Source organism: Bombus bifarius, unplaced genomic scaffold (assembly GCF_011952205.1).
Source record: "Bombus bifarius isolate JDL3187 unplaced genomic scaffold, Bbif_JDL3187 scf7180000008046, whole genome shotgun sequence".
NCBI classification, from domain to species: domain Eukaryota; kingdom Metazoa; phylum Arthropoda; class Insecta; order Hymenoptera; family Apidae; genus Bombus; species Bombus bifarius.
The window spans coordinates 888737-902622 of NW_022884412.1; the positions used below are offsets into that span (position 1 = coordinate 888737).

Sequence of the window (13886 nt, forward strand, 5' to 3'; positions counted from 1 at the left end):
GTTCGAGTAGTTGAGCTTATTCGATAAACAAGATAAGAAAATCAAAACTCATGGTGCCGTGCTAGTTAAATTACGGCGAGCAATGTCGCGATAACAATGAAAATGCAATTTAATGCTCGTTACGGGCCACTTCCCGTCTACACCCGCTACTTTTTTCCATCATCGTGTTATTTGCAAAAGCAGAGAGTAAGATACTTCGCTTAATGGAAAGGTTGTCCTCCGGGAATACACGATGCGAGTGGCCTCCTCCTTGAGAAAAAGCCAAGTGAATAATAGCAGCTGCGACGATGCGTTACGTAGATTCTGTAAATTGGAGCGGTGTTTCTTAAATTAATTAAGCGATCTTTCTTCTGACTGTTTTTATGCTTTAAGTCGCACAAATAAATAAACGAATAGATTCCATATTGATAATATTTATTAATTAATATGTATACTTCTTTTACTCGAGTAATAAAGCTGATTCGAGAAAAAAATTGTAACGTTAAAAGATTCAATTTCCAAATAGCGTAAATTTTCCTTACAGAAGTAATCTTATTTTTTAAATGCTTCGGAATCTCGAATCCTTAATGAGAATAATCGTAAAATATGACCAACTCAGAGTCTTATATTTCAATCTTTAAGTTCAACAATTCCTCTTTTTCGAATCATATCGATTCAATCGATTCACGTCAATTTATCGTTTTAATTTAATCATTACAATTGTGAACGTGACAATGTAGTTTCAGCAAATGATAGGTTAGCATTGTACAGATACACGTTACAGTCAAACGCGACGGTAAGAGCGGATGCGGTTTATCTCGTACAGTAGTATGCGCATCTTCCGTCATTGCGAAACATCATTCGTCGACTCGTCGCGAAAGAACCGTGCAAAAGGTGCAAAGTTGAGAAGGGTGTTTCTTTGGTTGTCAGGCGTAAGGGTACAGCGAGCAGGCGCGGGACCCGATACGTCGGCGTGCCCTTCTTCGTTATTTCGTTACGTCGCGTAAACGTGGCTCGCGCGAATAGCGTTCGCGGAGAAGGGAATAGAAGCCTAAAATAACTCGGCGACATTCCTGGATACGAGAGAGGGCAAGAGCATAGTCCCGACATCGTTCTCCACGAGCGAATCTCCGTCTCTCTTTCGACCCTCTTCGCGCCTGTTCTCACCTTTGTACAAAGATCTCTCTTATCCAGCCCTCGCGGAGTAAATGCTTCTAAAATATGCACCCGGCTAACATAAAATGCGATATTCGAAGGGCGGAATTCCTGGTCCAAGGACTCGGAGAATTCTGAGGGAATTCAGTTGTTCGCGGGCGGAAGGATTCTGCCGGTAGCGCACGATGAAATTAAGTCGTCTCGCGATCCGAGACTTTCGCCCTCTTTTCGGTCGCATTTTCCGGATTTCCGAATTTCTGAAACGTGTTGTGGGTGTTAGGTGTTTTATGTATAGCATCGTTAAAGGATTAAAATCATTCAGTTTTTCCGTGCAACGGTTTTCCTGCCGTTACATAATTTGGGAACAGATTTTTGTCACGCTACAATTATCATAGCCATGAATTGAAATAATCAGATGTATAAATTAACTAACAGTTTAAATTTGCTGGCATATACTTGTACCTGATGCTTGTTATAAAAAAATTATTATTTCGCGTTTAAAATACTCTTTTCATCGATACTGTCGAAATAAAATTATCTAAGAACTTTCGCAACCGTACTATCATCATTCTCCAAATTTTTAAATACTTAACTTAAATAGTCTACTCAATGTACAAAAAAAAAAAAGAAAAGGAAAGATAATTTAAAAGCAGTCGTAGCCAAAGTCTCAACAAAAATCGCAACAACAAAAAATAAATTTCCCTCATATTATACCCCTAAACGAATGCGATATTTTTCCATTTTTTGACATAGTTAATGCGTTTTGTAACATGCGAACCATCGACAGTTTCGCGCGTATCGAATTCATTTTCGCGCCATAATATTCGAATAATTGAAATTCTATCGCGTTAGGAATTTAACATAAAAAATCAGGCAAGTTGGTTAGTAATCGCACTAGCAAACACACACCAGCCACGATACACTGGATCACGTTCGATTACGGGTTACGCGAAGACGTTGTATTAAGTCGTCACGTAAATCTTGCTTAATGCTTAATAGCAGCCGGGCTCGGAACTTGCGCTAGCTCGGCTGCTCATAGAATAATAAGATACAGCCGCAACGAGTAGTTAATTATGGGAAGTGTTAGGCAGCGTTGGTGGTCTGTGGCGAGTTGCTTGGATCGAGCGCATAAGTTCTGCAAAGAGGCGTTTAACGCGTGTAGGGAGCTCGATAGATGCAAGGGTTAAGTGATATGTACGGCTCCGGGGAGGAATTCGCTTAACAAAAGGGTCACTAAAGGACCCTAAAGGTCGTGCGAGGGTTCTCCTATCTAGATTCGAATGCTTTACTCGTATCGGGAAACTACACCGAAATTAATTTCCACTTGTCGACAAGTACGGATTTCTATCTTTTCGTTGTAGTTGAGACGAAATTGCGCTGGTGTAACCATAGTTCCGTCCCGTCTCGTGAATTACGTAAATATTTGTTAACACGAACAGCGTCTTCGCAAGTCGAGTTTATCGCATCGTGACGAGTCTGGAGTCATATCGATAAGAATCTTTATTTGTCCGTGAAGTAGCGTTGCCACTCTGCAAGTTGAGAAAATTGTGTTTGTTGTAGATTTCCAACGTTCCTTTCGGATAATCATGTAATATTTTTGTTTTAATTAGCTAGAGTCGCGCTTCAAATAATTTTTTATCGTCTTCGAAACGAATTGAAATTCTCTTTGAAGTCCTTTCTTATGAAAACAATATTAAAAAAATAATAGTCGGTAATGAATTGTGTAACGAAAAAGTTATAAATAAAATATTGCGTTAACGTAACGTTAGTCCTTAATGGTTTAAGCGTAGGTTTTGAGCTAAGCGTCGTAAAGTAGAATTTTTCATTTTGATCCTTTAAACTATGGTCTATTTTAGTTGATTAAGACGGGTTGAGAGCACGCAGATCACTAGTCTAATTAAGTGGCTGCCCCAATTGCTTGGGAATTTTATGGAAAGGCTTAAAAGAGCATAAAACGAAAGACAAAGTACCATTTACTGTGTCATGAAAATGCAGAAATGAGTTATGAAGGAATTACGTTAAAGGAACGCATTTGTGAGAAATACGATGCTAACGTTAAAACAATATTTAATGTATGTATGTATGAGATATGTATATGCGTATGCTTTTGCAAAATCACGTCCCATTCATTTTTAATTGATCGTAGATAAGCAAAATCGACGGAAACGTTCGATTTATAAAAAAAAAATGACCACCATTTCCTGATAATTTATTTAATTTATGAGATAACCGTTTCTAATTTTTTATAGTAATAATAATTCTATTTTATACTCACGACACTTTAAGATTTTTAGATCGTATTTACTCACCGCGTTATCTTATCGATATATACGTTTCGACGCTAGAAACTTCTATTACTGACGCAAGGAAAGCAATCTGGGAAGGGAAAAGCCTATAGAATCATTTTTCAAACGTGTATTCGTTTCTACCGAACTCCGTATACGTACCATGGATATATAATGGCCAACTTGTACTTTACGATTACGTTTATTTGCGAAATTGATTCGAAAGCTTGCTCTATGTAATCGAGGATTAGTTTTTTATCGTTATCGTTGTTTTCTCAGAGATAAGTAGAATTCCGCGTCAAACGCGAAACCTGCACTTTTGAAATTAATCACTCAAAAAAGAGTATAGCAGCTATAAATGGAAGGTTAAATTAATCTGGTATGAAACGAATAAAAATGAAGCAACATACATATACGTACTTCAAGTGAAAAAAAATGGAAAGAAAAGAAAAGTATAGGAAATATTCTGGCAGAAAATAAGGAGAAACAATGAAACTCGAGGCTCGTCGTCGGTAATCTGGCAGAGAAAGACTAAACTAAGTATCTGGAACGATACCGCCTAAGAAATCTGACAAATCCGACAAATCCAAATGCGAAAGATCGTAGAAAATACGCGCCTATCTGTAACCTCGGACCATCTTCTTTGCTCGTTCCACTATCGACTTCTTCCACAGGTTCCCTATTTACGGATGTGTACGGCTGTCCGTGTGGGAGTTGAACCACGTTCCGTGATGGTCGCAAGGGAGGCATATAAGCGTTGTGCGGTGTCCTCCACACCGAGCACGTACCACGTAGTCGTGATATTGTCACATGTCTCTGGTGCAAAGCTCCAAATTGTATCGTCGTCGCGTGCTGCATGTGCCAGCGATGATCCCTCCTGCTCGTTTGCCCGCTTTTCCCCCACGTGTTTTCTCGTTTCTTTCGTATTGCTACTTATACTGGCAACGACAATAACATCCAACACGCTCGAGTGATCCTTTTTCTTTTTGAGCTGACACTCTGCCTTGTATCTAGCACGTGTGTCTCGTACATGCGTGTACGTGAGGGCTGCAGAGGGTGAATGTTGAGAGGATACGGTGGTGTAACAGGCTCTAGCAGCTTTTCCTGCCACGATCGAGACGGCACGTCCAACACTTGAGAAATGAGAACGCGGCTTGGCTGCTGGCCCACGAAAGTGTTGTTGGTTCATAATCGAAGATTTTGTGGTGAGATTTAGAGAGAAAGAGACAGAATGAGCAAAGACTTTGGAAAGTTTATTGCGATTTCGCAGAGGGACTCTACTGGATGATTCGTTCGAGAGGATAAGAAAAATAGACATTAGCCAGCAACGTTTGAGGCGAATGCCTTTCGATTGATAGCAGAGTGCTTTTTATTTATATTTATAGTATTTAAACAAATTTTTCTTTTGTTTTACGTAATAGTATAGTTGTTTTTTTTTTAAATATCTTGTTTTGTATTAATATTTTTGTTTTGATAATGCAATGCACAGAGATACGATGATGATTTAAAACGTCTTTGTTGTTTGAGATATAATCTAAAATTATTGGGTCGCAACGAAAGCTGCTTGTTATTTAATTAATTCTTCGCTTAAGCTTCACAACTGTTTCAAACGAACGTCTGTGCTAATTGTTTTGTCCTGGTCCAGCAACGCAAATTAGATTATTACTCGTTCTTTATTTCTTCTTTCAACAATTCATTTTTATACTCGTACACGTAGTAAAGTGTTTGTGTTTTAATTTAAATTCTGCCTCTATTGTGCAACAGCGTTCCATTCATGTAGGGAGGTTTTTAATAAATTGCATTGTTGTTTCGACTATTTCTTGATTATTATTTTTAGGTAATTTACAGTTTCATGATATCTAACCTGGGCGTGTTTGCCCATATGGATTAATCGTCATATTTAAAAAATTAATCAAACCACGAGGCAAAAATACAATTCTGCCATCGAAAGGTGAAGTGTTTCACATATACATATACAAATTACAGAAAACATTTTGAAATCTCATTAGCATTGTAACGAGACACGACTGTCGTTGCTGTATTGCTTATGTTAGTGAAATTTGAAACAGATCTAAAAATAACTTTGCAAAAATCACCAAAGTATTCGAATTCAATTATTCGCTACATTATACGTCCCGAAAAAAGTAATCAAGTGACATCAAGTGCGGAGAACGTGCCAGTTACGAAATAATAAGCCACGATATTTAGCGAGACCATCTCGTTGTATGTTTCAGACTACTATTCACGCTGTATACCAACGTTTCGCCAAGTGTATGTTCGCAATAAATATCCCGTAACTTTTATATGCAATTTCGGATTTCGGGTTGGTTTCAAATTTCACTATTATAATCACGATAGTCGTGTGTCGCTGCAGTGGTAAGGAAATTTGAGGATGTTTCGTACAATGTACGTAATATACCCATAAAGGAATTCTGTGTTAAGTGAATACTTTCGTGAAACACAATGTATCGTTGCGCTGCAACAAAAAGATCGCACGTGCGAATTTATTTAGGCGCTTAATGGAATTGTTGCTTCGTTCGTTAATTCGTGAGTTTCTACGCGGTTAACTGGCCAATGAAAACGCTTTTAACGGGTCTATAGTAACCTGTCGACGGTAATTCTTTGAGGAACGAGCACGTGGTATCGCGATGCGGAACGACTCGACAAAGAGAAGAGACAGAAGTGAGCGTGAGACATTCGTATTAGCGCAATTTGTTAGATCTATAAAGCGACCGCGAAGTAACACAACCGCTGATGAATGCTCAGTGCTCAGTCTAGGAGCGCAGTAATATGACTCGTAACGCATTCCTAGTACCATCGCTATCGCCGTTGTCATCGTCATCGTGGCTACATAAAATCGAATAACTGACGCGTCTGCATGGGCTTCCCGTGCTCACGCTGCGTATATGCGAATGATATTAAACGGAAACCAGAAACGGATCGATATCGCGCGGGCGCGCGCGCCAGGCAACTACCAACCTAATCTGCGATATTTACGTTGTTTCGTAGATAAAGTTTCCAACTGGAAAATTATGTCGATGCTTATTAACGCTACAACACAGAGAATTTCATTTTACTTGGAATTCTTCGTCTTATCGATCATTTTAAACGCATAGGAGTTTTTAGATTTTGCACAAAATTTTGACGAACAGCAAGTATCGAGCAACTTATGATCTAAATGGTACATTGTTTGTCCATTTATACTCGTTGCTCTGTGTGTGCACAGATACTAAGTTGGTTTCTTGCGTGTATTTTTAAATATTTCCTGCGTTATCTTTAAAACGCGCAGAAATTCGTTAGCAATGCAGCTAGGTTGTGAGTGCGGGTGATTGTGGGTTGTGGGTGGGAGAGGTTTATTCTAGAAGTTTAAAAATCCTATTTACAAATGTAGGACAATTAAACCTACCTCATTGCGGTTTTTCCATTATCGTTGGAAAAACAGTGCAGGAATCCTGGAAACGACAACTTAAAGGTTACCAACGCTTTCTCGTAAAGACATTTCCTTAAAAAATTCCACCGACTACCTTGGATTTTCTCGGTTTTATACTTTTAGTTGCTACAATTCAACCACCCTCTGTAGGTCATTCATTTATGCGATAAAATGAAACACCATACGCGCTTATTGCAATGACAGAGGACGATGACATTCCAACGCGATATTGTTTGTGACCATTCCCCAATGCTGCGGTTTCTAAATTTGTTCTGAACGTAAAGCGACATCCCCGTTGTTACAAGGAGTTGTACGAATACTAAACCGCGCACATATCCCTTGCAAGGAGAAAGGAAAAGTTGCTCGTCCCAACGACCTACTTCCTACGTCCACCGTATTTTGTCGCGGCCTCCTGTCTCGCGCTCGTTGTTTACACCAAGGACCCTTTTGCAAACAGCCGGGGGAGGTCTTTGCGAAAGGGTGATTATAGTCGAACATCGCCGTCATTCCTCTCCCTACGAATTTTTCTTGCTCAATTAATCCATAGCTCTGTTCCCTTTCTTTAGAGACAGAGTGACTCGCGTACTTACGTCGTCAATCGTTTTCTATTGGATGCTCGAAAAATAAAATAAAAAACATCGGGCTTCGAATTTTCAAAGATTTCAAGATAGGCAACGATGCATCGATGCGTGCGTGTTGTAAGTTAATTTCTGTAAATTAGATTTCTGGCAGATATCGTTTAAGACGATCGCGAGGAAAAGTATAATGGGCAAAAATGAAAACCGTTCAAAAAAAGATTTTACTATTTCGGAATAGAAATATTGCGTTACCAAGAGAACGGTAAGAAGAATAAGATTTAGGCTCGACATATATTTTCTGCCACACAAGCAAGCACTAATTAACTTTGTCCTGTCTTTCTTCGTATCTGTTCAAAGTTACTTGCCACGTAACTTGTGTTTAATATCTAGGTCCCGGTGAAAAACGATCGATATAATTACAGATACGTCGTTTTTTCTGTTTATAACGTTCTTATCTACTCGACGATTATCTCTGTTCCTATTATAATTGGTTTCAGCCTGTATTTCCCACTTCTATCATGATTTCTCGCATAATTAGTTTCTTGGAAATAGGTTGATTTAATCAACGCTTTTTATCCATTGACATAAAACGTATCGAAACGAAACGAGTGACGATAATTAATTGTATCTTTTTTCTTTTTTTTTTCGTAAAATATGACGTGTTTCGATATATAGTGAACATGATTGTCTCTTGGCGTTTCTGTTAGTACTGAAAACTGCAATCTTATATGTATATTCATACATATACCACGTATCGTATGAATAAATGTTTCGATACTATAAATGTGTACGTGTACATATATCACGTAACCTAGAGAAAGCATACGTGGTCTTATACCTTGGAAACACGTAACATATGCTATCGATCCTTCTTAAAATTAGCACATACTCTCCGCTATATTACTCATAAATTATTTTAACGCGTATATTAATTATGTTTGCACGTTCTAAAGCGTAATATCAAATAATTTGCGTACCAATTAACAAATACTGATAAATATCGTTTTCCACTTTCTAAATTACTAGTTGTACATAAATGTAAATATGATTATGATATTACGATATATCAAATAGGTTTAACAATTATTATTACCGTTGATTACAGGAAGGCAACATTTTTTTTTTTTGACTCTTTAATCCGTGTGTCATATTTTTATAATGTAACAAAATTCATAAGTTCCACTTAAACGAAAGCGGTTAAAACGTATTATTCGCGATGCGGTGAATTTTCTCACTAATCGATTATCAAACAACCGAAAACTACTAAAAATATTTCGTTATCCGTGAAGCTTAACGAACGGAGCGACGACATGAGAAATCATTATTAGCAGTGTCTAATGCATCATGATTAACGATAACGCGGACGTTTCGTACATGATGCATCGTCGCCGAAACTTTTCCACCCCTATCATGGTTACGCATAATAATATATCGTTTCTGTGACTGGTAATCATGAGTGATCGACTCATCGGACTTGTCGTTGACTCCTAAATTGATGGTGTTTTGATCCGTTATTTTCACCACTGTTTAATCATGCGCCCTAATTTCTTGCCGGCTGGCTTATAGCGTGATTCATCGAAATTTCGTTCGGTTAACTTTCTAACGAACCCTCATTCGCCAAATAATCTCTTTCGAGATGAATGAAATCTTTGTAAAGTATCATTTTTTATGGAAACATAAAAATTTTCGTGGACGATTTCAGCAAGATTCGTAAACGGCAAAAATATTTTAATGTTAATAATAGTTTACTTTCCATGCTGTTTCATCGAAATCATTCGACTGACGTGAAACTGTGATAGACAGATCTCTCCCAGTCGATTAATAATGCCACGGTACTGTGGAGAAGCGCAGATCCCGACGCGATCTGCATCAAATTTCATTTTCGATTCCCGAGCTTTCGCTGTCTCTCTGCCAGTCGCCATCTCCTCCTCCGCCTGACCTGGCTACCCGCTCGCATTAGCATGTTATTGGGCGGTTGTTTACTTCGGGTTAATCATCACCTCCGGCGCCAACGATTTAGCTATGAGATCGTGATGAACTAGAGAGAGAGAGAGAGAGAGAGAGAGAGGGAGAGAGAGAGAGTGAGCTCTGTAGGGGGTGGCGATGCGCCATAGTGTATGGGAATCCGATTTATCTGCTAAACTTTGTGTAAACTCGAGAGAACCGTACACGAGGATCAAAGAGAAAAATAATTCGCCGTTATAGTCGGTTATTAATTGTTTTTGATAAACCAGTGGAAATAGACTAAGGGAAGGGGATAACGTTGGGGATAGAGTTGAAAATATCACCGGAGAAGCTTAATTTCTTCTGCGAAGGATTCATTAACACCTGAAAAACAGTTTCATTTCATTCTTCCTATTCAAAATTACACGAATTAAAATACTAAATCTAAATAGGGACGAAAAGATACTTCTGTTGAAAAGTAGTCGAAGTAATATAGAGAATTACGACGAGGAGATTATTACGAGTGAGCGAGATCGGGAAAGCTGTTGACAACGAAGGTGAAAATAAATCCAGTCACGGTCGACAGAGGGTTAATAAATGCGTTGTTAGAAGGTCGAAGGTAGGAGCGGTCAGTTTTAATTCCGACAGTGTCGCGTGTCCGAATGGCGTTAAAATCTGTTGAACTTACAAAGCAGTCTCGTAGGCAAGTTTATTGGAAAGATGGAGAGTTAATTAAACGAATAAATAACGTAACAAAGGAAGAGGAGAGAGGCGTGCTCGCAGAACACAGCACAGTTTCGCGCTTCTCTTTCAGAAACGTCGCGTCGGCTTTGCAAATGTACATACCTACCTACACGTACATGTTCCAGCCGGTGCGATGCGGCATAGCACGGCGGCAGACCTTCCACCGTGCCACTCCAATTCGTTCTTTTACCTTCTTTCCAGCCTGTGCGATTCTCCGCGATCCACTTCCCAAACCCCTTACCTTCTCTCTCTGCCCTCGTCCTGTCCTCTTAATTTTCTCGTTGTTATTGTTTTCATCGTCTGTTTTTATCCGTTCGCTGGAAGCGAAGAACGCGATACCCTGGGAATCCGGCGGTGTTGATTTTACGAAAGGACTTGTTAATTAAAAAGGTCCCCGGCTGGGTGTTTGCATGTCGGTTTATCGCGCCACGATGACCGAAACGTGGGTAGCAGCCTTTCTACCAGCGATGTTTTCAAATGCTTTCGATTTCAGATACTAGGTTTTTCAACACGTTCATCGCAGCGTGGATCGTGTGTGTCTCGGCCATAGAGTCACAGTGCTATCGCACGATGTATTACAGGTTATAGAGTATCCGCTGAAAAACGCGCGCGCTTAAAAACGTGCTCTCTTTATAAACGAATATTTACATCGAGTAATTTCGATCGTTAATTTTTCTGTTTTCGAAGCAAGTAATCTCGAAATCTTACGAAATATTTTCAACAGTCGTACGCTCCGATGACGAGTCAAATCGCATATATTTCCGCCGCTTGAAACGTGTTTTACCGACGCGATTCTCACGCGAAATTGGCATCGTTAGTAAGAACACAAACAGTTGCGTAATATCTATCAAGCCGTAAATTCAGTATCCCGTTTTGAGCACAGTTAGTTTCGCCCGAACGTGAAAATGGAAGAGAGGTCCGGTTTGGTCTGTTGTGCGTAAATCATTAGCTTTATCAGGCTCAACCAGTTCGTACCGTCGCTTTATCTATCGGGATAACCGAGCCATTCGACGAGAAAGCCGACAAAAAATGTTTAAAACAATGGTCGAGCTCGGACGTTAGGGTTCGTTTTCGTTGGACGCGTCGAAAATAACGGCGTGACAATAGTAGCGACACAATACACGGTTAACTCAATCGAAGCTATCCATCAAACTAACGAGAAAATATTGACGATCGAAGATTCATCTCGTCTAAATTTGTTGCTGAATAAATGAAGTTTGTTTGCCTGTCGCAATGTGATACAACGCGCTTTTACATGGTAAAAATCGATAATTAATCCATTCTACGATCCTCAAAGGAATTGATTTGTCTGTAATATTTTGAATTTTGCAAGAAATTTCTTTTACAGGTAAATGTTACGTTTTGTGGAAACTTGTATTACATCGTGTTTCGTGAATCGGATCGTTTCGAATGGTTCGATAATACGATCCTGGAGTCGAGAAAGATCGCTGATAACTCAAACCTCGTAGCTCAGTCAGACAACACATAACGTTGGACACGACGTAGACTGAATACACACATTGCCAGAGTATTCACGCGTACCTTTTTCCGCAGCTTCTTGTCGGGAGACATTCTTTGCTTGAATCGCGGTCGCAAAGCCGACAAACCGGGAAAAATCCTCTCTTTTCTCGAGCGGAAGCATTTTGGGGGATCGCAACCGCGGACGTCACGGTAATTACAACCTTCGGTCATCGTCAGTTTTCGACTCTGTCTCGACCGTCCCTTTTGTATAAGCTTTTTTCTTATTTCTTCTCCTTTTAACGTTACCTTCTTTTATTCGTCTTGTTTCAAACGAAAGTCGCTCGCCTAAGAGAAGAGAAAGAGAATGCGAAAAGTGAAAGAGAAAGAGGGAGAGACAGAAAGAGAAAGGCAGACTTTAGTTCCGTTGGAAAGCTTGCTTTTGGAATGGTGCGATATACAAATATAGGACAGTTCCTGATTTTCGAGCATGTTGTATTTTTTAAACGCAACGACACTTTTTGGGGAAACATGTACGTTTTCGTTTGTTGCGAATGGGATATTTAAATGTACAAGGGATAGAACGTGATATTTTAGACGAAGCCGGATATATTGTGTCAAGTGCGTTGATTGAAATCGCAAATCGCGTTACACGATGTCGACGCGGTATACGTTCGCCGCGTTAGACGAATCCACGTTATAGGAAAATGAATTATACGAAGATCTGAGTAAAATTCAACTGTACCGTAAAAGGATAATACGGACGTATTAATTCGAACGAACGCGTATATTTGAAGAAGAGAAGATTCGATTGATCATTGGGCTTGTAACTTACTCGAAGACAATAGCAAATTAAGAAAACGAACGGAAGAAATAGCAAGCTGAAACGCGAACAATCGTAAAATCTCGATTAAGCGTTCTCTGCGTTTCCTTTGTAATGAGCAGAAGAAGATATGCAATCTGAAATTCCATAGGCGATTCGATAAATTAGTCACGATTTCGAGTAACTCGGCGTGCAGCAATTTACGTCGAAGAAACTCGCGAGTGTTCGCTAAATCCGAATCAGAAATAAGCATCGAATCAACGAACCGCTACGCACGTTGATTGTCTTACCCGTCTTTGCGAATTGGAGAAGGAACCAGCTAAATCACCGTACAAAGAGAGGAAAAGAGAAAGAGAGAGTGAGAGGAGGAAACCGAGGGTGGTCGGAGAGTTGTTGGTTCGTAAAAGTTAAATCTAAGCAAAGTTTACGTTCGCCGGGTCGTTAAAAGTTTTAAGGGATAAAGCAGTCGCTTTATTGAAAGACTTGTTACGACGGAATTTCGGCCGGCAGAACCGTTTTGCGATTCATAGTCCGTATCTTGAGGCGAACAGAGACAGATTGATGGAAAGACGAACGGTAGAAACGATGGAAAAAGAGATGGAAAGTCGGCATCTCGTGCCTTTAAACGTAACTTTTTCGACGAGTTTGGAAAAACGAAACCGTAATAACATTTCAGCTATGATTTCTGTACCTATGTACAATTAAAAATCTACGAAACTATCGATGTGGCCTGGTTTTTGCCAAAGTACACGGGTTTACTCGGACAGAGGGAAGTCGTTTTTAAATATGTCGCAACTAATTGAATTAGTAAATCGATTGCGTGCAGGAATTATTTAATGGTAAATCGCGCGTGAAATATGTATATTCGCGCGACGCTCCGATTCAAAGGGGGACAGTATTCGAACAATCTTCGTCAGACGAAAAGCATTGCTTTCCTTGTTACTTCGATTATCCCGATCTTGAATTACTCTTGCTTGGATCACTTATCAGTTCCAAAACATCCTTTGTAAACGAGCCAGGCAGAATAGAGGAAGAAGAAACAGGAATCTCGAGAAGCTTCGTATGGAATGACGTGGCGTAGACAAATAAACCCAGTGATACGCGCGCACAGACGCTCATGTATGTAGGTACACAGATAGGTATATACGAATGCGAATGCACTAGGAAAACAGTGCAACGGCTAGAAGGATACGTTCCGGTGTCGAATGGAGCTACCTCGCGTTTTATAGGTTACAGGACTAGGTGGGAAGCGGGAGGGCGAAGTGGCTGAATCGAAATCCTGCAGATAACGACTAATAGAAGCAGCGGGCGTGAATAGGTGGAATCTGGCTTGACACCAACGTGTAAATAAAATCGTATCTTCAGCGTGAGAATCGGTCCACCGAGAGGACGCTGGGTGACGCGAGTCGCCGATCCTATTCTCCAACTGGAGAACGTGTAAATGCAACTATATGCCTCTATATACTCCATGTGAATTGATATTTGATTCG

The 13886-nt window shown here is 39.8% G+C and overlaps 1 protein-coding gene across 21 annotated transcripts in view; it reads left to right on the plus strand.

Moving 5' to 3' along the window:
* Positions 1-13886, plus strand: part of LOC117207819 (CUGBP Elav-like family member 2) — a 354083-nt gene that overhangs the window by 59233 nt on the left and 280964 nt on the right. The gene's annotated exons all lie outside the window — the stretch shown is intronic.